This window comes from Crocuta crocuta, unplaced genomic scaffold, assembly GCF_008692635.1.
Source record: "Crocuta crocuta isolate KB4526 unplaced genomic scaffold, BGI_CrCroc_1.0 scaffold102, whole genome shotgun sequence".
In the NCBI taxonomy this organism is placed as follows: domain Eukaryota; kingdom Metazoa; phylum Chordata; class Mammalia; order Carnivora; family Hyaenidae; genus Crocuta; species Crocuta crocuta.
In genome coordinates, this window is record NW_027530019.1 from 2,668,892 (window position 1) to 2,689,749 (window position 20,858).

Sequence of the window (20,858 nt, forward strand, 5' to 3'; positions counted from 1 at the left end):
AGCAATGGATAGAACAACCAGACAGAAAATCATCAAAGAAACAATGGACTTGAAGGACACATTGGACCAGATGGATTTGACAGATATATTTAGAACTCTACATCCTGAGGNGAGAGAGAGCACTCAAAGAGACAAAATCATGAATGAAAATAGACTTACCACAACCAATCCCTCAGAAATACAAGCAATCATCAGGGAATACTATGAAAAATTATCTGCCAACANGAAACCATCAATAAAACTGATAGGCAACTGACAGAATGGGGAAAGATAGGTGCAAATGACATATCAGATAAAGGGCTAGTATCCAAAATCTATAAGAAACTCACCTAACTCCACACCCAAAAAACAAACAATCAGTGAAGAAATGGGCAGGAGATATGAACAGACACTTCTCCAAAGAGGACATCCAGATGGCCAATAGACACATGAAAATAATGCTCAGAGTCCCTCATCATCAGGGAAATACAAATCAAAACCACACTGAGATACCACCTCACGCCGGTCAGANAATAAATAAATAAAATAAAAATAAAACATTAGAAAAAAGATATACTACTTTAGAAGAATGTTGGGGGCTTATAAAATTCTACCTTAGGTGATTAAGGAAAGCCAGGACATACTTTTTTTAATTTTCGTGTTTATTTTTAAGAGATAGAAAATAATGAGCAGGGGAAGGGCAGAGTGAGGGAGACACAAAATCTAAAGCAGGCTCCAGGCTCTCAACTGTCAGCACAGAGCCCAATGTGGGGCTCAAACCCACAAACCATGAGATCATGACCTGGACCAAAGTCAGGCACTTAATGAAATGAGCCACCCAGTCACCTCAGGACATACTCTCCTTAAGTGATTGTTTGGGACCCAAGAAATTCACCTTAGGCAACTGTGGGAGAGCCAGGAAAATGTAGCTTAGGATGCTACCAGGGTGCCAGAAATATTGACCTTAGGTAGTCATGGGTGCCCAGGAAACTCAACTCAGCCTTAATTATTTGAGGCACACAGGATAAACCTTTGTGATTTTGAGATTGCCTCAAATTCTACTTTCAGAAATATGGAGGGCCCTGGAAACTATACCTTGGGTGTTTAGGGGCACCAGGAATGTGTGCCTTATGTAATTAGAGGAGCCCAGGAAACTCTCAATTAGAGAATTGTGGATGCCAGGAAAACACATCTTAGTTCATTATGAGTGGAAGCTATGAATGTCTCCCCTAGTGATTTGTGGGCCAGAAGTGTTCTCCCTTGGGTGATCTGGGGGACCTAGGACACCTACCCTTAGTTGACTAAGCATGGAGGATCCTGGGCTCCCATAATCACCTCAGACAGATATTGTGAGCCTTGAGCCTTCCATAATCAACTAAGATAAAGTATCATGGACCCCCGAGATTACCCAAGGCAGAATTTCCTGGGGTCCCAAATCACTAGGGGATATATTCCTAGCCCACACATACAATCAACTTTGGTATTGCTTCCGGAACACCACAATCCTCTAAGGTAGAAATATGGGCAACCCAAAAACCCCTAAAGATACAGTTTTCTGGTCTCCTCAAGTCATCTTAGATACAAATTCTAGGCTCTGCAATCACCTAGAATTTCCAGGGCCCTCAATATTTTCCAAATGTAAAAATCACTAAAGCTTAGTGTCTCATTCAGAGACACAAGGTCAGGTTTTCAGGGCCCACATTGTTATCTAGGGCACATGATACTGGCCCTACACAATCTTCTCAGGTGTACTATCCTGGCCCCTCAAATTTCACTGAGGTAGATTTTGCCAGTTCCCACAGACACATAAGGTACATCTTCCTGTGCCCCACACTCACAAAAGCTAGACTTTCCTGGACCCCCACATTCACCTACAGAAGATTCCTGGGACCACACAATCACATAAAGGTTTCCATTAATGTTTCCCATCATTGTCTAAGGTAATATTTCCTGGGCATCCAGAATCACCTGAGGTAAGTTACCTGGAACCCCAAATCAACCTAGGGAGTGTTTCTGGACCTCTACCATCACCTCAGCTAGACTTTATGGGACCCTTTGCAATCATCCAAGCTGTATTTTCCTGGGTCCCCCACAATCACTGAAGCCAGAGTTTGTTTGACCCCCTTTAATCACTTAAGGTTATAATCATTCATCCCAAAAATCATCCAAGCTCTAGTTTCCTGAGTTCCAGGACACCTAATGTAGAGATCTATGAACAATCACAACCACCTAAGTAGAGAATCCTAGGCTCCCACTATCACCAAAGTCACAGTAACCTTGATATCCACAATCACCTAAGAAAACGTACCCTGGCCCCATCATCACCAAGTGGTAGAGTTCATGGACTCAACCCTCCCCACAGTTACCGAATGTAGAGTTCATGGGTAGCACAATCAGCTAAGGAGAGTTTCCTGAGTACTTACAATCATATAAGGCATTGTTTCCTGACCCCAACAGTCAGAAAATGTAGAGATACCTGTCCCTTACCCAACCATCCCCCACCCTTGACAATCACCTAAGATCAAGTTTCAGGAGACTCCACCATCACCTAAAGTAGATGGTTTATGCATCAACAATTATCTGAGATTGTGTTTCCCTGATGGCCAATATCAACCAACAGAGATCTTGGGGCACCCCAAATTTCCTAACAGTGTTCAGATCCCAAAGTGGGGCTTGTGTTCACCTGAAGTGGGGCTGGAGCTCACTCAAAGCAGGACTCAAATTCACAAACCATGAAACCATGACCTAAGCTGAAGTCAGATGCTTAACTGGCTGAGCCCCCCAGCCTCCCTACCTTCCATTGTTAAAGACATTGTTCCATTGTTCTCTTAGCTTCCAATGTTGATTCCTGATCCTTTTTTTTTTTTCTTCAGTCTGTTTTCTCTCCAGAAGCCTGTAGGATTTTCTCTTTGACCCCAGTAGTATGATACATACTATTCATCCATTGTGCTAGGCATTTACGTGAGCCTTTCAACCTGGAAACTTATGTCCTTCAGTTCTCAAAGATTTTCTTGAATCATTTTATGGATGATATCATCCTCTCAGCTATTTCCTTTGTGCCATTTACTTTTCCAAATACAGTTGGAAAGGTCTGATTATAGACACTGTAGTTTGGCTAACCCAATGCCCACTCCCAACTTTCTTCTTCTATGGACTCCACATTTGGAATCAGAAGAGCTAAATAGTTGCTTTCCCAGGTACCCTTGGAGCTGGAAGTGGCCATGTGACAGAGTTCTGGCCAATGTGGTGTTACCAAAAGTCTGTAGGAAGAGTCTGGAAAATCTTGAGCATTCCTAACATCAAGGCACAGACAATGCTAGCATGGTCCTTTCTTCCTTCTCCCTAACTGGAATATGAATTCATATGGATGAATAGATGAATATGGAGCTATAAATAGTTATCTTGAACTCATAATGAAATGCCAAAACAATTATAGATGTTATCCATAATATTTCTTTTATCAGCCAATGAACCAATTCCAGATGTATGTCTCCTGAATTTTTGTTACATGAGAAAAATTAATCTCTATTTTTTAAGTCTCTTTTAGTTTTTCTGTTACATGCAGCCAAATTTATTCATGATAGATTCCTGCTGACTGTAGATATGTGATAAATATTTGTCTGGATGAATTTTATAGAAGGCATGAGAGACGTGAGCCTATGGATGTCAGATGTAAAAATCTCTCCTCTCCAAGGGACAAAACTAAAAAAAAAAAAAGGAAAGCACTCATGTCTCTCTTGGTATCTTTAGAATATTGTAGAAAAAGGTTAGGAAGACCAGGAGGAACTTTTCTTCAAAGTAGGCAGAGACGGGCATCTGGGTGGGTTATTAGGTTAAGCATGTGAGATCAGCTCAGGTCATAATCTCACATATATGAATTTGAGCCCCGCTTCAGGTGAGCTGGAGCCGTACTTCCAGTGAGCCGCCCTCCTCTCTCCCCTCTCTCTTTTCCTCTCTCTCTCTCCCCCACCCTTTGCTCACTTGTGCCCTCTCCCTCTCTCTCTCTCAAAAAAAGGAGGGGCAGAGAAAGATACCAGAGGAGTTTGGGGAGAATGATGAGAGCTCAATGTCATGGCAGGGAAAGAGCATGTAAGACCCCACTGCACACAAAACCAAATTTTCTCTCACAGGCTTAGAGAGCCACAGTATTTGGGTAATAGGGATGGCATTTATTAAGCATCAAGGGAGGAAAAAGACCTAAAAAGTATGGCAGAACATCACTTTATCTAAAATACATTCATATCCATTTGTGCTTCTTGCCTGTTATATGTGTTGAACCAAAATAATAATTACTCTGTAATCTGTGCTCCCAAGGTAGGCCATCCAGTGTTTTAACAGAGAGAAAAAGAATGGCAGAAAAAGTAAAGCTTATTTCATTCTAAAAACCAGACATTGAAGTCTTCGAGAAACAAATGCTTTTCAGCATGATTGTAATTGTATGTTTCCATTACCTAAGAAACCAAAGAGCTAAAGCAAGATAAAATGGGATTTAAAAGATATGTATGTGCCCAGAAACATTCCATTTGGCTATGAAATTGATTTCCTGCTGACAAGTCAGGTAGGGTCAGAGAAAGAGGGGCCATCATCTACCAAAGGATTCTCCTGTACCTTTAGGGACTAGAGTTTTTTCCCCCACTGGAGACAGACCATTTCTCAGAAATGAGTCTTCAGAAGTTGGCTTTACTGTGGTTTGACAGCTCTGACCACAGTTTTTACCACAGCTATTTCTATTTTTAAAGCTGCTTTCCAGTAACTGTGAGCAGACCTCAAAGTTGGCAGCTGTCCAGAAGGTTTTTGACCACAGAGTCCCTTCTGCTGAGGTCCAGGGCCTGCTCCATAAGGAGATGGAAGGCAGGGGGTGGATAAAAGAGGGGGACAAAGGATGGCAAGTGACATTGTAGGGACTGAGGCGGTGGCTACCCTGTGAGCTCAGGGCAGCTGGGTGACCTGGTGCAGCATGGGGCTTGCCAGCATCTACACTGCCTGCAGCTGGCACTCAGAAACAGTTCTGCTCTCCACCTGTGTCCCAGCACACCTCCCTCATGGGCACTAAACAGATGAGTTTGTCAGCCTGGCTCCTCTATGAAGAAATACCTTCCTTCATAGGGGTCACATAACCCTCCCAGGCTACTGTTTCAGAGGGTGCCCTTGTGGTGAGGCTGAGTGATGACTTACCCTAGAAGCTCTGTATATGCGGAAGCAGGAAGGTTGCCTTACCTCTAGACTCACTGAATTGGTCTTCTGGGGATGCAGGTCGTCAGTTTGCCCCATCTCTGCTCCCAGAGGAGAGAATAGGGAGTTCAGAGGTGCACACATCCCATGACTGCCAGTGTGGTTCCTCTGGCTTCTTCTGTTGAATAGAATTGAAATTCTCTCTCAGTCTTTGCTCTTTACTTGTTAAAGCTAGTTTTTCGACTACTTATGCATTTAACTTTATGGACAATTAGGTCTGTGCGATTTTTTACAACTTGGTCCTTTTTATACTTGAAGTTTTCAAACTCCCAACCTAAATCACAACTTATCTTTAAAGTATATTTAAAATAATAGAAGGACATATAAGTAGTTTATACTACTTCAACTCCATGTAGCCATTTTACTACAATTATGATTCTACAGCTCCTGGATAGAAACTGGCACAGCCACTTTTTATTTTTTTATTTTTAGATTTCTATTACGGACAATTCCAAAAATAAAAATTTGGAGGAAATGACATAATATATCCTCACATACCTAATACCTCCCTTATATCCTATCTCTTCACATAAGCAAATCCTAGCCTCTCTATACAAGCTCCTGAGTTCTTTGACATGAATATGCTATAGTGGTCTTCACATGGTCTTGCTTTCTTGTATGACAAGAGGTCCCAGGTTCATCCTGTACTTTTGCTGTCCCAATGGACTCAGCCACTTCCTTTAAATATATAGTATTTAAGAGTGCCTGGGTGGCTCAGTCAGTTAAGCATCCGACTTCAGCTCAGGTCATGATCTCGCAGTTTGTGAGTTCGAGCCCCATGTCAGGCTCTGTGCTGACAGATCAGAGCCGGGAGCCTGCTTTGGATTCTGTGTCTGCCTCTCTGTCTGCTCCTGCCCTGCTCATGCTCTGTCTCTCTCAAAAAGAAACAAACATTAAAAATTTTAGAAAGATAGATAGATAGATAGATAGATAGATAGATAGATAGTTAGATAGTATTTAGAGACCCCAATCTGGGTTCTCAGGTTGCTATTGCTACTTTGGCATTCTTTTCAGGCTCTTTTAAACATGTGGTCTCGCATAACTACACTAGGCCACACTTGGCATTGACCTCGCCTAAAATAAGAATTAAAGGACAGGAAACACAACATACCAGCCAGGCAGTGGCAGGAATCTCTCTAGGCACCACACTCTCTGCCCCCATTGGAGGAGGTCATTGAGAGAGGGTGGACTGCTTATTGAGCCATGCGCTAGACTGGGGAAATCAGAGGCTCCTCACCACCACTCACCCCTTACATCCCCTTCCCCCATTCCCCTGCCTTCACCCCAGTCCTTGGGATGTGCACTCTGCCTACCTTTCCCACAAAGGAAGCTATTCCAAGGACGTAGCCTTGAGAGTGCAAGGTGTTATGGAGACCATCTGGACTGTGCATATAACTGAACCCAATTAAGGCCACTGTATAAACTTTTCTGCCAGACAGAGATGTGCTCATCTTGCAGCCACACAAGACAGGCCTCACAAGTAAGTTCCCTTGCTTATTAAACTTGCCCCCTACTGACCGGGAGTGATCTGCCTCTTTCTTCAGTATCTCCTGGCACTCCATGTACAGGAGCCAGTTTGCAAACCAACGCCCCCGCCCCCATTCCCACCATAGGTTGACAGCTAAAATGCAGGATGCCCAGTTAAACCTCATTTTCAGATAAACAATGAATAAAAACCTCCTGTCCCAACTGGGAGCCAATATCTCTAGTAACAGTGTTATGGGACTCGTTTGCTTCCATGACCCTATGATGGACATGTCCAGTTCCAAGTCATAATTCTCAGGGAACTCCCAAACCATAGCTTCCTATCACGTCTTTCTAATTCACTCACTGTCCTCACTGTCCAGATACGCTGGGCCAGTTTTACCACAAGCAATGTTGCCTAGTAACACAGCCGGCATCCCACTCTTAGCAGAGAACAGAGCTACAGAAAGTAAACTCCATGGAGAATGAGAAATAACTTTAAGATTTTATTAAGTAACCTCTACACTTAACGTGGTCCTCGAACTTACAACCCCAAGATCAAGAGTTGCATGCTGTACCGACAGAGCCAGCCAGGTTCCCTAAGAAATATTTTTTTAGCCCTTTATATATACAGTGTAGGACAATATACAGATAGACAGATAATAGATGACAGATGACAGATAGTGTAAAGGAAAGACTCAGTTTTCCCCCTGTGGAGAGAAAACCCAGTTCTTCCTTACTATATCTTTCTTTCCTTGAGTCTTCATTACTACTCACACAAAACACTTCACTCCTGACACTTCCGCATACCATGCAATTCTCTGCAACACAAACTGGGTGTCACACAATTCAACTCAATTCTGACACGATCTACTTGATGACAGTGTCAGATCCCACAGGTAAGGGCTCCATCCCGTAAGATTATCTTCCCATCCCATACACACACACATACACACACACACACTTCAATGCCAGTCACAAGACCAAGTTGGTTATCACCTCCTGACCAACCTATAAATGGGCTGGTTCCAATAAGATCAGAGGTTCGAATGACCCCCTCTTTGGATTCGATTCATGCGCTGCATCATCTCAGAGAAACATTTTACTTACTAGATTACTGGTTTATCATGAAAGGATGTAACTCAGGCACTGCCAGATGGAAGAGACACTAACGTTGTACTGGAGAAGGGGTGGGGAGCTTCTGTGTCCTCTTGGAATGCTCCTTCCCTCTACCTCTCCACATAGTGGAGATCCCCATTCTTTTGGGGTTTAATGGAGGCTTCATTACATAGGCATGACTGATTAAATCACTGGTCACTGGCGATTAATTCAATATCCAGCCTCTCTCCCCTCTCCTGTGGTCAGGGGGGTGGGCCTGAAAGTTCTAACCCCCTTATCACATGGTTGGTTCCCCCGGGCCCCATCCTTTGGTCTTCATGACTTATGGGGGTCCAAAAGTCATCCCTTTAACATAACATGACATTAAAAGACATCTTTAACCCTCTCATCGCTTAGGAAATCTCAAGAGCTCTAGAAGCTCTTTGCCAGAAATGGGGACAAAGACCCAATAGCTATTTCTTATAAAACACAGCATCAAAGAGAGAGAGCAAGAGAGATAATGCATAAATAGAGATTGATATGGATAAAGATGGATAAATAAAACACATTATGGGTTTATAGTGATACTTCCAATTTCAACACAGGATTATAAGTCTGTTATTTAATTATATTGATGTTTATTTCTACCTTCTTTCTCTCATGCTCTGTTGTTATTTTCAAGAAAAGTCGAAAATCGAGATTTTTTATGTGAAATTTTCTGATTTCTTCCCAAGTCTTACAAATGTGTTTGGAAGTTGTATCCAAACCTCTCTGTAAAAACAGAAAATTAAGGGAATTGACCTAACTGAAGATTTGACTCAGGAAACCCATGAGGGTGTGTCCAAGTTCATGGCCCCTTCCACAACCAGAAGCACACCTGTGGCTTAGGAAGGCCAATTCTCCCACCTGCCTACCCACCATTCAATTCCCAGTAGCTTAAGAGGACACTCCTGGAGCTACAGCCTGATGCTACTTCACTTTTCCTCCCTCATTTTTAAAAAGGAGAGAACAGAAAGAGTAGCCAAGATGGCAGGACAGCATGGAAGTCTTTTTTCTGTCTCGCTACATGAAATGCAGCCAGATCAACATTAAACCATCCTGCACACTTAGAAAACAGATTTGAGGATTAACAAAATAATTTGCACAACCTGAACCACAGACTCAGCCAGTACATGGCACAGAGAGGTGAACTGGGGGAGAGAGGAGCTGTGGAAGGCAGGGAGCTTTTTCTGCTTGCTGAGAGGAGGTGGAGGGGGTGGTGGTGAATATGGGAAAAGCACCCCCCACAAAAGGAGATGGAGAGAAAGTGGAAAAAGTGGAAATAGCCTCAGGGACTGAACTAAAAAGGGAGAAAGGAGAGGGTTTAAATTCTGTTTAAGACTCTATAAACAAGGGAAGCACAGAGTTTGAAACTCCACAGCTCAAATACCTAGTGGTGCTCTGGTGGAAGGGCAAATTACCAGGAGAAGAGTGGGTCCAGGAGGTCATCGGACCACGCATGATTTTCCATAATCTTGGAAATGCTGCTGCTACATGAACGCGTGAACTTTTTCTGGAATGGTCTGGCACCCAGCCACAAGTCTCTGGACATCGGCAGCAGCAAGATCCCATGAACTTTCCTTGGTGCAGCCAGCACCTGGCCATTGCTTGGTGAGACCGTCCTCCAGAGGATCTGAGTGGGTCAAAACCACAGTCCCTCAGAAGTGAGGGGTCGGGAAACACAGATGCATCTCAGATAAAATTCAGGAGGGAGGTGCCACCTGGCAACCTGACAGCATGGTCATGGACAGTGTAAAGGCAGGGAGTGGACCGAAACCAGACACAAAGGACAGGTGTGTGATTCCTGGTCAGGGAGACCACAGAGTACTGATACTAGACTGGGTGATGACATTTTCACCCCACCTGGGCATGTCCGTACACACCTACAGGTCCCACAACAATCCACCCCAGTAAGCTAAGCATCGCCATCTAGTGGAGAACAGAGCTGTTACACTAAGCCCCACCAACTGGGTTTGACAATGTAATATCAATCCTTTTCAGTCTGTTCACTGGCCCATTTATTCAATTTTTGTTTTTCTTTCTTTTTCTTTCTTTTTCGTTTCTTTTATTTTATTTGAATACAGAAAGATTTGAAAAATATTTTTATTTACAATTTTATTAAAAATATTCTTTATTTTTTGACAAACTTTTTTACTTTTTTAAATAAATTTTTCAAATTCTATTTTACTTCCATCATTTCAAGTTATTCTATTTCATCATATTCATTTTTTTTAGTTTTCAAACTTTTTTTTCCTTTCTTTCCCCCTCTTTTTTTCCTAATCAATCAAGCTCCTTTCAATAACCAGACCAAAACATAGGTAGGATCTAGCATAACTTATTTGATTGTGTGTGTGTGTGTGTATGTGTGTGTGTGTGTGTGTGTGTGTTGTGTTGTTTTTAATTCTTTAATTTTAATTTTTCCCACGTTTTCTCTAGTCAATCAAGCACCTTTCAGTAACCAGACCAAAACACACCTAGGATCTAGCATCACTTATTTGATTTTCTGTGTGTGTGTTGTTTCCAGTTTTTTAATTTAAATTTTTTTTCCTTATTAATTCCTTTTCTTCCTTCAAAGTGAAAAAACAAAGGAATTCACCCCTAAAGGAAAAGCAGGAAGAAACAACAGCCAGGGACTTAACCAACACAGATACAAGCAAGATGTCTGAACTAGAATTTAGAATCACAATAATAAGAATACTAGCTGGGGTCAAAAATAGATTAGAATCCCTCTCTATGGAGATAAAAGAAGTAAAAACTAATCGGGATGAAATAAAAAATGCTGTAACTGAGCGGCAATCTCAAATGGATGCCATAGCAGCAAGAAAGGATGAAACAGACCAGCGAATCAGCAATATAGAGGATAAACTTATGGAGAATTATGAAACCAAAAAAAAAAAAAAAAGAGGGAGACTAAGGCAAAAGAGCAAGATTTGAGAATAAGAGAAATCAGTAACTCATTAAAAAGGAACAATATCAGAATCATAGGGGTCCTAGAAGATGGAAAGAGAGAAAAAGGGGTAGAAGGGTTATGTGAGCAAATCATAGTGGAAAACTTTCTTAACCTGGGAAAAGACATAGACATCAAAATCCAGGAAGCACAGGACTCTCAGAAGATTCAACAAAAACTGACCATCAAAAAGGCATATCAAAATTAAATTCACAAAATGCTCAGGCAAGGAAAGTATCATGAAAGTAGCAAGAAGAAAAGAGTCCCTAACCTACAAAGGAAGACAGATCAGGTTTACAGCAGACTTATCCACAGAAATGTGGCAGTCTGAAAGGAGTGGCAGGATATATTCAATGTGCTGAATCAGAAAAAATATGCAGCCAAGAATTCTTTATCTAGCAAGGCTGTCATTCAAAATAGGAGAGATAAAACGTTTCCCAGACAAAAATTAAATAGTTTGTGACCACTAAACTAGCTCTGAAAGAAATTTTAAGGGGGACTCTCTGAGGAGAGAAAAGATGAGGGGGAAAGGCCAAAAGCAACAAAGACTAGAAAAGATCAGAAACCACCACAAGAAACTGCAACTCTACAAGAAACATAATGGGAATAAACTCGTATCTTTCAGTACTCACTCTAAACATCAATGGACTAACTAAATGCTTCAATCAAAAGACATAGGGTAACAGATTGGATAAAAAAATAAGACCCATGTATATGCTGTTTACAAGAGACCCACTTTAGACCTAAAGACACCTTCAGATTGGAAGTAAGGGGATGGAGAACCGTCTATCATGCTAATGGTCAACAAAAGAAAGCCAGAGTAGCCATACTTATATCAGACAATCTAGACTTTATAAAATAAAGACTGTATCAAGAAATGAAGAAGGGCATTATATCATAATTAAGGGGTCTATCCTCCAAGAAGACCTAACAATTATAAACATTTATGCTCCAAAAGTGGAAACACCCAAATGTATAAATCAATTTATCACAAACATAAAGAAATTCATTGATGATAATACCAAAATAGTAGGAGACTTCCACACCCCAGATATAGCAATGGACAGATCATCTAAACAGAAAATCAACAAGGAAATCTTGGCTTTGAATGATACACTGGACCAGATATATTCAGAACATATTATCCTAAAGCAGCAGCATATACATTCTTCTCTAGTGCACATGGAATGTTCTCCAGAATAGGTCACATACTGGGACACATATCAGCCCTCAACAAGTACCGAAAGATGGAGACCATATCATGCATATTTTTAAGTCACAATGCTATGAAGCTTGAAATCAACCACAAGAAAAAAAAATGGAACAGTAACAAATAGTTGGAGACTAAAGAACATCCTGCTAAAGAAAGAATGAGCTAACCAAGAAGTTAAGGAAGAAATTAAAAAGTAGATGTAAGACAATGGAAATGATGACACCACATCCCCTTACTGGGACACAGTAAAGGCAGTCATAAGAGTGAAATATACAGCAATCCAGGCCTTTCTACAGAAGAGAGAAATGTCTCAGATACACAACCTAATCTTACACCTCAAAGAGCTGGAAAAAGTACAACAAATAAAACCCAAAACCAGCAGAGACAAGAAATAATGAAGATTAGAGCAGAAATCAATGCTATCGAAACCAAAAAACAAACAAAAAACAGGAGAACAGATCAATGAAATGAGAAGCTGGTTCTTTCAAAGATTTAACAAAATTGATAAATCACTAACCAGTTTGATCAAAAAGCAAAGGGAAAGGAACAAAATAAATAAAATCAAGAATGAAAGAGGAGAGATCACAACCAAAGCAGCAGAAATAAAAACAATAAGAGAATATTATGCGCAATTATATCCCAATAAAATGGGCAATCTGGAAGAAAGGGACAAATTCCCAGAACCATATGACTATAAAAACTGAAAAATAAAGAAATAGAATTTGAACAGACCCATAGCCAGTAAAGAAATCAAATTAGTAATCAAAAATCTCCCAAAAAAACAAGGGTCCAGGGTCAGATGGCTTTCTAGGGGAATTCTACCAAACATTTAAGGAAGAGTTAACACCTATTCTCTTGAAACTGTTCCAAAAAATAGAAGTGGAAGGAAAACTTTGAAACTCTTTCTATGAAGCCAGCATTACCTTGATTCCAAAACCAGACAAAGACCCCACTAAAAAGGAAAACTATAGACCAATTTCCCTGATGAACATGGATGCAAAAATATTCAACAAGATATTAGCCAACTGGATCCAACAATACGTTGCAAAAATTATTCACCATGACCAAGTGGGATTTACATCTGGGATGCAGAGCTGGTTCAATATCCACAAAACATCAATGTGATTCATCACATCACTAAAAGAAAGGACAAGAACCACATGATCCTCTCAATAGCTGCAGAGAAAGCATTTGATGAAATATAGCATCCTTTCTTGATTAAAATCCTTAAAAAAGTAGGGATAGAAGGAGCATACCTCAAGATCGTAAGAGCCGTATATGAAAGACCCAATGCTAATGTCATCCTCAATGGGGAAATACTGAGAGCTTTCCCCCTAAGGTCAGGAACCAGACAGGGACGTCCACTCTTGCCACTGTTATTCAACATAGATTGAAAGTCTTAGCCTCAGACAACACAAAGAAATAAAAGGCATCCAAACTGGCCAGGAGGAGGTCAAACTTTCACTCTTCGCAGATGACATGATACTCTATATGGAAAACCCAAAAGATTCCACCAAAAACTGCTAGACCTGATCCGTGAATTCAACCAAGTCACAGGATATAAAATCAATGCACAGAAATCAGTTGCATTCCTATATAAAAATGAAGCAACAGAAAGAGAAATCAAGAAATCAATCCCAATTACAATTGCACCTAAAACCATAAAATACCTAGGAAAAAAATCTGACCAAAAAGGTGAGAAATCTATACACTGAGAACTGTAGAAAGCTTATTAAAGAAATTGAAGAAGACACACAAAAAAAGGAAAAATATTACATGTTCCTGGATAGGAAGAACAAATTGTTAAAATTCAATACTACCCAAAGCAACCTACACATTCAATGCAATCTCTATCAGAATAACACCAGCATTCTTCACAGAGCTAGAACAAACAATCCTAAAATTTGTATGGAACCAGAAAAGATCCCGAATAGCCAAAGCAATCTTGAAAAAGAAAACCAAAGCTGAAGGCATCACAATCCCTGACTTCAAGCTGTATTACAAAGCTGTAATCATCAAGACAGTATGGTCCTGGCACAAAAACAGACACTTAGATCAATGGAACAGAACAGAGAACCCAGAAATGGACCCACAAACGAATGGCCAACTCACCTTTGACAAAGCAGGAAAGAATGTGCGTGGAATAAAAACAGTGTCTTCAGCAACTGGTGCTGGGAAAACTGGACAGCAACATGCAGAAAAATGAACCTGGACCACTTTCTTACACAATACACAAAAATAAACTCAAAATGGATGAAAGACCTAAACTTAAGACAGGAAGCTATCAAAATCCTGGAGGAAAAAGCAGGCAAGAACCTCCTTGACCTTGGCTGCAGCAACTTCTTACTCAACACATCTCTGAAGGCAAGGGAAACAAAAGCAAAAATGAACTATTGATACGTCATCAAAATAAAAAGCTTCTGCACAACAAAGGAAACAATCAGCAAAACTAAAAGGCAACCGACGGAATGGGAGAAGATATTTGCAAATGACATATCAGATAAAGGGTTAGTATCTAAATCTATAAAGAGCTTACCAGACTCAACACCCAAAAAACATTCCAGTGAAGAAATGGACAAAAAACATGAATAGACACTTCTCCAAAGAAGACATCCAGATGGCCAACTGGGATATGAAACAATGCTCAACATCACCCATCATCAGAGATACACAAATCAAAAGCACAATGAGAAACCACCTCATTCCTGTCAGAATGGCTGACATTAACAACTCAGGCAACAAGAGATGTTGGCGAGGCTGCAGGGATACAGGTGTGCTGTTTCGAAGGGACACATGCACCACACTGTTTCTAGCAGCACTATTAACAATAGCCATAGTATGGAAAGGGCCCAAATGTCCATCGATGGAAGAATGGATAAAGAAGATGTGGTATATATGTACAATGGAGTATTATTTGGCAATCAAAAAGAATGAAATCTTGCCGTTCGCAACTACATGGATGGAACTAGAGGGTGTCATGCTAAGCGAAATTAGCCAGTCAGAGAAAGACAAACATCATAGGACTTCACTCATATGAAGACCGTAAGATACAAAACAGATGAACATAAGGGAAGGGAAGCAAAAATAATATAAAAACAGGGAGGGGGACAAAACATAAGAGACTCTTAAATATGGAGAACAGGGGGTGCTGGAGGGGTTGTGGGAGGGGGCGTGGGCTAAATGGGTGAGGGACATTAAGGACTCTACTCCTGAAATCACTGTTGCACTATATGCTAACTTGGATGTAAATTTAAAGAATAAATTTTTAAAAAGCAGGGATGCGCTGAAGGCACAAAATAAGAGCAGGATAAGAGGGACACAAAGAAGGCATAAGGTTTAGCCACACTGATAGCCAGAGGAATATACCTATGTACAAAAGAGAGGAGTACATCTATGACCTCACCTATTAAATTTATATTCTAACACCCATATTATATATGTATACTCAGGTAGATTCTTTACATAACTCATATATTAAAAAGGAAAACGCTACAAAAACAAAATGTCAACAGTGGCTGTCTGTGGAGACGATGGGATTGTGGTAGTGATTTTTTATATTATCTTTTTTTATAGTTTCCGGTATCTGCTAACATGAGCAGGCCCAGTTTCATCGTCAAGAATAAAACAATATATGATATTATATGTTTTAAAAAGCACAGCTCATCTACCCATTCACCCCAGGAAGGATTTTCTGAAGGGAGCAAGGTGTGGTTTAAAGGTGGTGAGGGGTCTTCCACCACAGCAACTTCTTACTTGACACATCCCCAAAGGCAAGGGAATCAAGAGCAAAAATAAACTATTGGGACCTCATCAAGATTAAAAGCTTCTGCACAGCAAAGGNCAAACAAACATAAAAAAAATAAAGGTGGTGAGGGGTCTGACCTTTCTGAAGAGACAGCGTTTTTCCACAAGAGGGCGCCTGACCTTCAAGTACAGAGCAAGCGGAGTACTGAGTTGGGGTCGGATTTTAAGGAAGCCACGTGGAAAGCTGTATCGTGCATATTTCCACCTCCACGCCTAGGAACCGCGCACACAGTGCTTCAAAAGCTTCTGGCACTCTAAGGCCTGCCTCCTCGGTCACTAATAACTTACAGTCTGCTTTCCCTGAAATCAGTACGTACAGGTTAGCAAGACTTGGGCTCAGCAAGTGCAAGTGGGAAGAGCACGCTCCTTGCCCTGGGGGAGTTACTAACCAAATGTAGGCGTGCTGACGCCACTGACCCCATCATTGTCCCTGCACGCCCACACAGTGACCTACCTCAGGGGCTAAGCGTTCCGGCGGCGGGGGAGTTTAACGTCTGAGCTGATCCAGAGAGGGAAGGCTTGCTCTGCTCTGGCCCAGAGCGGCGCACAGAAGGAAGGCTCCACTTGAGATAACTACCCAGTAACCGCACCACCCTGCCCCTCACTCCGTAACACCTGGGGGTTGAGGTCCGTTGAGGGATTAGCGGGGGAAGAATAGCGGCATTGTGTCCTGGATCCTGCGCCTGCCCCTGTCAGTAAGTTGCCCTGAATAAAACTCGGTGTAAATGGCAAGGAGTGGCTGGTATTGTTTTTCACTCTCAACGTGTCTTCTCAGTCGAGGGTACTTTACATCAAACCAGAGAGCAAGAACTCAGTTCCGTTTTCCCGGGAGCAATTGCTGGGAGAGAAAAGGAAGACTGATTGGAGAGCAAGGGAGGATCTGACAGAGATCAATCAGTGCGGAAGGGAATGTGAATCAGCGGGGTGCTCTCCCATGCTGGAAATACAGGTGCAGAGAGATGGAAAGAGTCCCCAAGGGGGGGGGGGGGCAGGGGGAGAGGGCAAAAGAAGCAGAGGCAAGGGTAACGCTGTGAAAAGCCTCTGACCTGGAGGGTACCGGAGATTTTGCAACCTAATGACACCCCCCCCACACACACACAGTTATCAGAAATTGTACTCCTGACCCCAATCTCTTAGCAAACCTGACCTCCATGAAACCAAAGAGCAAAGAGACCGTCCGTAGCTCAAGGCGCTGACGCAGTCCGTCTGTTGCGGCCTGCCAATTTGGCTTGCAGGTGTTTACTTACCTGGTCAGCAGGAAGCTGGATGCCTCCCCCCACTTCCATCGCCAAGGCTTGCTTTCCAGCTTGCTCAGAAACTGAGTGCTGCAGCCCGGCCCCGGAAGACAGAGACAAAGAGGAACTGTGCCTTTCTCGCCCCAGCGAGCGAGCGTGTGATGGGAAGGAGAAAAGAGAAAAGGCCCACCCAGCGCAACCCGGTGGTCTCGGAAGGCTTCCTGGCTGAGATGATACTTGAGCTAGTGGGCAAGGACAGAGGGGAGTTTGAGAGGAGGAAAGGCTTGCAGGCTGAGGGAACCGCATAGCGGTGAGAGAGCATGTGGCCTGTGTCCCTCCCTACAAGCAGCTGGGCATGGCTGAAGCCTGGGGGCCAACACCTGAAAGTGGTGAGAGGCAATGAGGGAACGGAGGCTGCTTTATCCGGAGGGCGCTGGGAAGCCTTGAGGGTTTTAAACAGTCTACCTGACCATTGACAGTTTGCAAAAGTCACTGCTGAGCTTTGTGTTGCCAAATCCACTGGGCACTTTTGAGCCTGCATTTTCCAAGAACTCTCTCTGTGGTATTTGGTGCTGCTGCCTTCTCCCTCCACCCTGGAGCAGTCTCCTGCCTTCTCAGTCACCAAGTTCTCCTGATTTCCCATCTGTCTCTCTAGTCACTTTTTCCAGCTCCCACGCTGGCTGCTCCTCTGAGGGTCTGGCCTCTGAGAGGTGTTTGGCAAGGCCCTGCTCACTTCATTCTCCCCATCGGCTCTTGCTCTCAACCACCCCATTATTCCCCTGGCATCACACACCCCTACATGACAGTATCAGGGGAGAGGTGAGGATCCAGAGTCCAGGGTCATAGCTCTAGTGTCATAGCTCAGTGAGCATATTCCTGCCGAGTCATGAGCAATTGTGGGATGAGTCAGGGCAGAGAGGTCAGAATGAGGAGTTCAGGGATAAGCAGAGGCATGTATTAGAGAAGGAGAGAGCTGCTGATTAGTATAGTCAGTGTCCGGGATCTGTAAGGAAGCAGAAAACAGGGCTCTCACTATTCCCAAGTGCGAAGGGAGTGGTGGACACTGATGTGCATTAAAAGACCAAGTAGGGGTTCTGAGAAGAATGTGAACGCAGGGAGGTGCAGGAAAGAGGTAGGCCCAACAGGGCTGGCTGACTCCAAAGTCCAGGAAGTCGCTGGAGACAGGGATCCAGGCCACAAGAGCAAGACCAGCATACTTACTAAGTGGTGGCCTCTTGCCGGCTGCCTTGTGGGCAGGCAGGCATCCAAGGGCGTGCTCTCAGCCTTGGGGACAAAGGCTCAAGGGTGTTGGTGGGCCCTGTGTGCATTCCAGACCACACTGACCCATTCATGGTGAGGCAGGGAAGTCATGAGCTATTCCTGATCATTCCGTTTTCCAACCTCACATGCCCATGGGACAGAGAATTTCTCAAGGCTCCGACGTTACAGCCATTGATAAAACAGGTTTGTTTTGGGCTTCATCAAGACTAAAGTTGCAGTTGAGATCCAAAATGTTCTAAAGAAGTTTTTGTGGCATTTGCAATGGGTAGACTATTCAGTATATGGTGTTAGAGCAATTGGCTTTCTATTTAGAAAAAAGTAAGAGTCCCACCTTAACATCACACACAAAAATAAATCTGATAATTAGTAATTAATTTTAAAGTTTATTTCTTTATGGGGTGGGGGGGCAGAGAGAGAGGGAGAGATATAATCCTGAGGAGGCTCCATGATCACTGTGGAGCCTAACACAGGGCTCGGTCCCAGGGCTCCGTCCCATGAACCATGAGATCATGACCTGAGCCAAAATGTAGAGGCTGACTCTCAACCAGCTGAGTCACCCAGGTGCCCCAGTAATTTATTTTAAAACTTCCCATAAAGAAAAGCTTAGCCCCAAATGACTATACTGATGAATTCTACCAAACATTCAGACAAGATCAGGCACATTCAAAGTGGTGTGGCCATAGGCTGTAACAAACATTCAAAGAACAAATACCAATCCGTTCCAAACTCTCCTAAAAATAGAAAAGGAAAGAATATTTTCCAAGTAATTTTATAAAAAGACAACCCATAAAATGAGAGAAAATATTTGCAAATCATATATCTTAAGAGAGTTGTATCTAGAATAAGTAAAGAACTTTTACAACTCAATAATAATAAACACAACTTAAAAATAGGCAAAGGATTGGGTGCCTGGGTGGCTCAGTTGGTTAAGCGTCTGACTTTATTTAGCTCAGGTCATGATCTCACAGTCCATGAGTTTGAGTCCCACATTAGGTGAGCTCGAGCTCTGCTTTGGATGAGTCCTGCTTCTCTCTCTCTCTCTCTCTCTCTCTCTCTTTCTCTCTCTCTTTTTCTTCCTCTTCCTCTCTCTTTCTCTGCCTCTCATGGGATTCTCTCTCTCTGTTACTCTCTCTCTGCCCTTCACTCACTTGTGCCCTCTCTCTCTCTCAAAATAAAATTTTTAAAAAAGGCAAATGATAGGTAGACATTTGTCCAGTGAAGATATACAAGTAGCCAATTATAGACATGACAATATTTCAATATCATTACTTATTAGGGAAATGGAAATCAAAATCACAAGGAAATACCACTTCATACTTACTAGGATGGTTATAATAATTATTTTTAAAAACAGGCAATACCAAATATTAGCAAGGATGTGGACAAATTGGAACCATCGTACATTGTTGGTGGCAAAATGGTGGAGTCACTGCAGAAAAGAATTTAGCAGTTCCTCAAAAAGTTACACAGAGAGTTACCATATAATCCAGCAGTTCTACTCATCTGTAGATATCCAAGAAAATTAAAAACATATGTCCACACCAAAAAGTATGCAGCCTCATTCCAAATAGCCAAAATGAAAACAAGCCAAATTGCCTGTGATCAATGGATAAACAAATGTAGTATATCTTCTTATTTAAGGAAAAAAGGAAATGACGTACTCGACATGCTGTACCATGTTAAAACATGTTGTTAAATGGGGGGTACCTGAGTGCCTCTGTTGGTTAAGCATCTGATTCTTGATTTCCTCCCAGGTCATGACCTCATGGTTCGTGGGTTCAAGCCCTATATGGGCCTCTTTGCTGGCAGTGGGGAGCCTGCCTAGGATTCTCTCTATCTGCCCCTCCCTCACTCATGCTCTCTCTCTTAAAATAAACTTAAAAAAAAAACCATGTTAAATGAAACATAATGTAAAACATTATGCTAAATGAAAGAAGTCATTCACAAAAGACCACATACTGCATGAATCCATTATATGAAATGTCCAGAATAGGCAAATCTAGAGAGACAGGCATAGATTAGTGTTTGCAGGGGGATGGAGAAGGGGTGGAGGCTGGGGAGTGACTACTAACAGGAACTGGTTTCTTTAGGGGAAATGAAATGTTCTGGAATTAAGAGTGTGGCAATGGTTGCCCAGCCCTGTGAATACAGTAAACAGCATTTCATTGTACATTTTAAAAAGGGTGAATTGTATGGTATGTAAATTCTATTAAGCTACTAAACAGATTAATAAATCTGAGGTAGATTAAATATACAAATATAAAATAAGCCTTAAAAGTTAAAGAAAATAGAGAAGACTGGTTTAATAATCTTGGCATGAAGAAAGCCATTTCAAGTATGATGCAAAATCAGAATATAATAAAAGACAATGTTGGGCCATCTGCTAGCTCAGTGAGTGAAGTGTGTGGAACATACAACTCTTGATTTTGGGGTCATGAGTTTGAGACCCACGTTGGGCATAGAGATTACTTAAATATATAAGACTTAAAATTTTGGGGTTTTTTTTTAGAGAGAGAGAGAAAGGGAGAGTGTGGCAGTGGGGGAGAGAGAGGGAGAAAAAGAGAGA

The 20,858-nt window shown here is 42.1% G+C and overlaps 1 long non-coding RNA gene across 1 annotated transcript in view; it reads right to left on the minus strand.

Moving 5' to 3' along the window:
* The window catches only part of LOC144231742 (uncharacterized), a 28,730-nt gene extending 11,613 nt beyond the window's left edge, over window positions 1-17,117 (minus strand). The window contains exons 1-2 of the long non-coding RNA XR_013335167.1: window positions 17,024-17,117; window positions 5,197-5,329 (exon numbers count right to left, since the gene is read on the minus strand). This is a non-coding gene — a long non-coding RNA (uncharacterized LOC144231742). The remainder of the gene's footprint in view (window positions 1-5,196; window positions 5,330-17,023) is intronic.
* Between the last annotated feature and the right edge of the window lie 3,741 nt (window positions 17,118-20,858).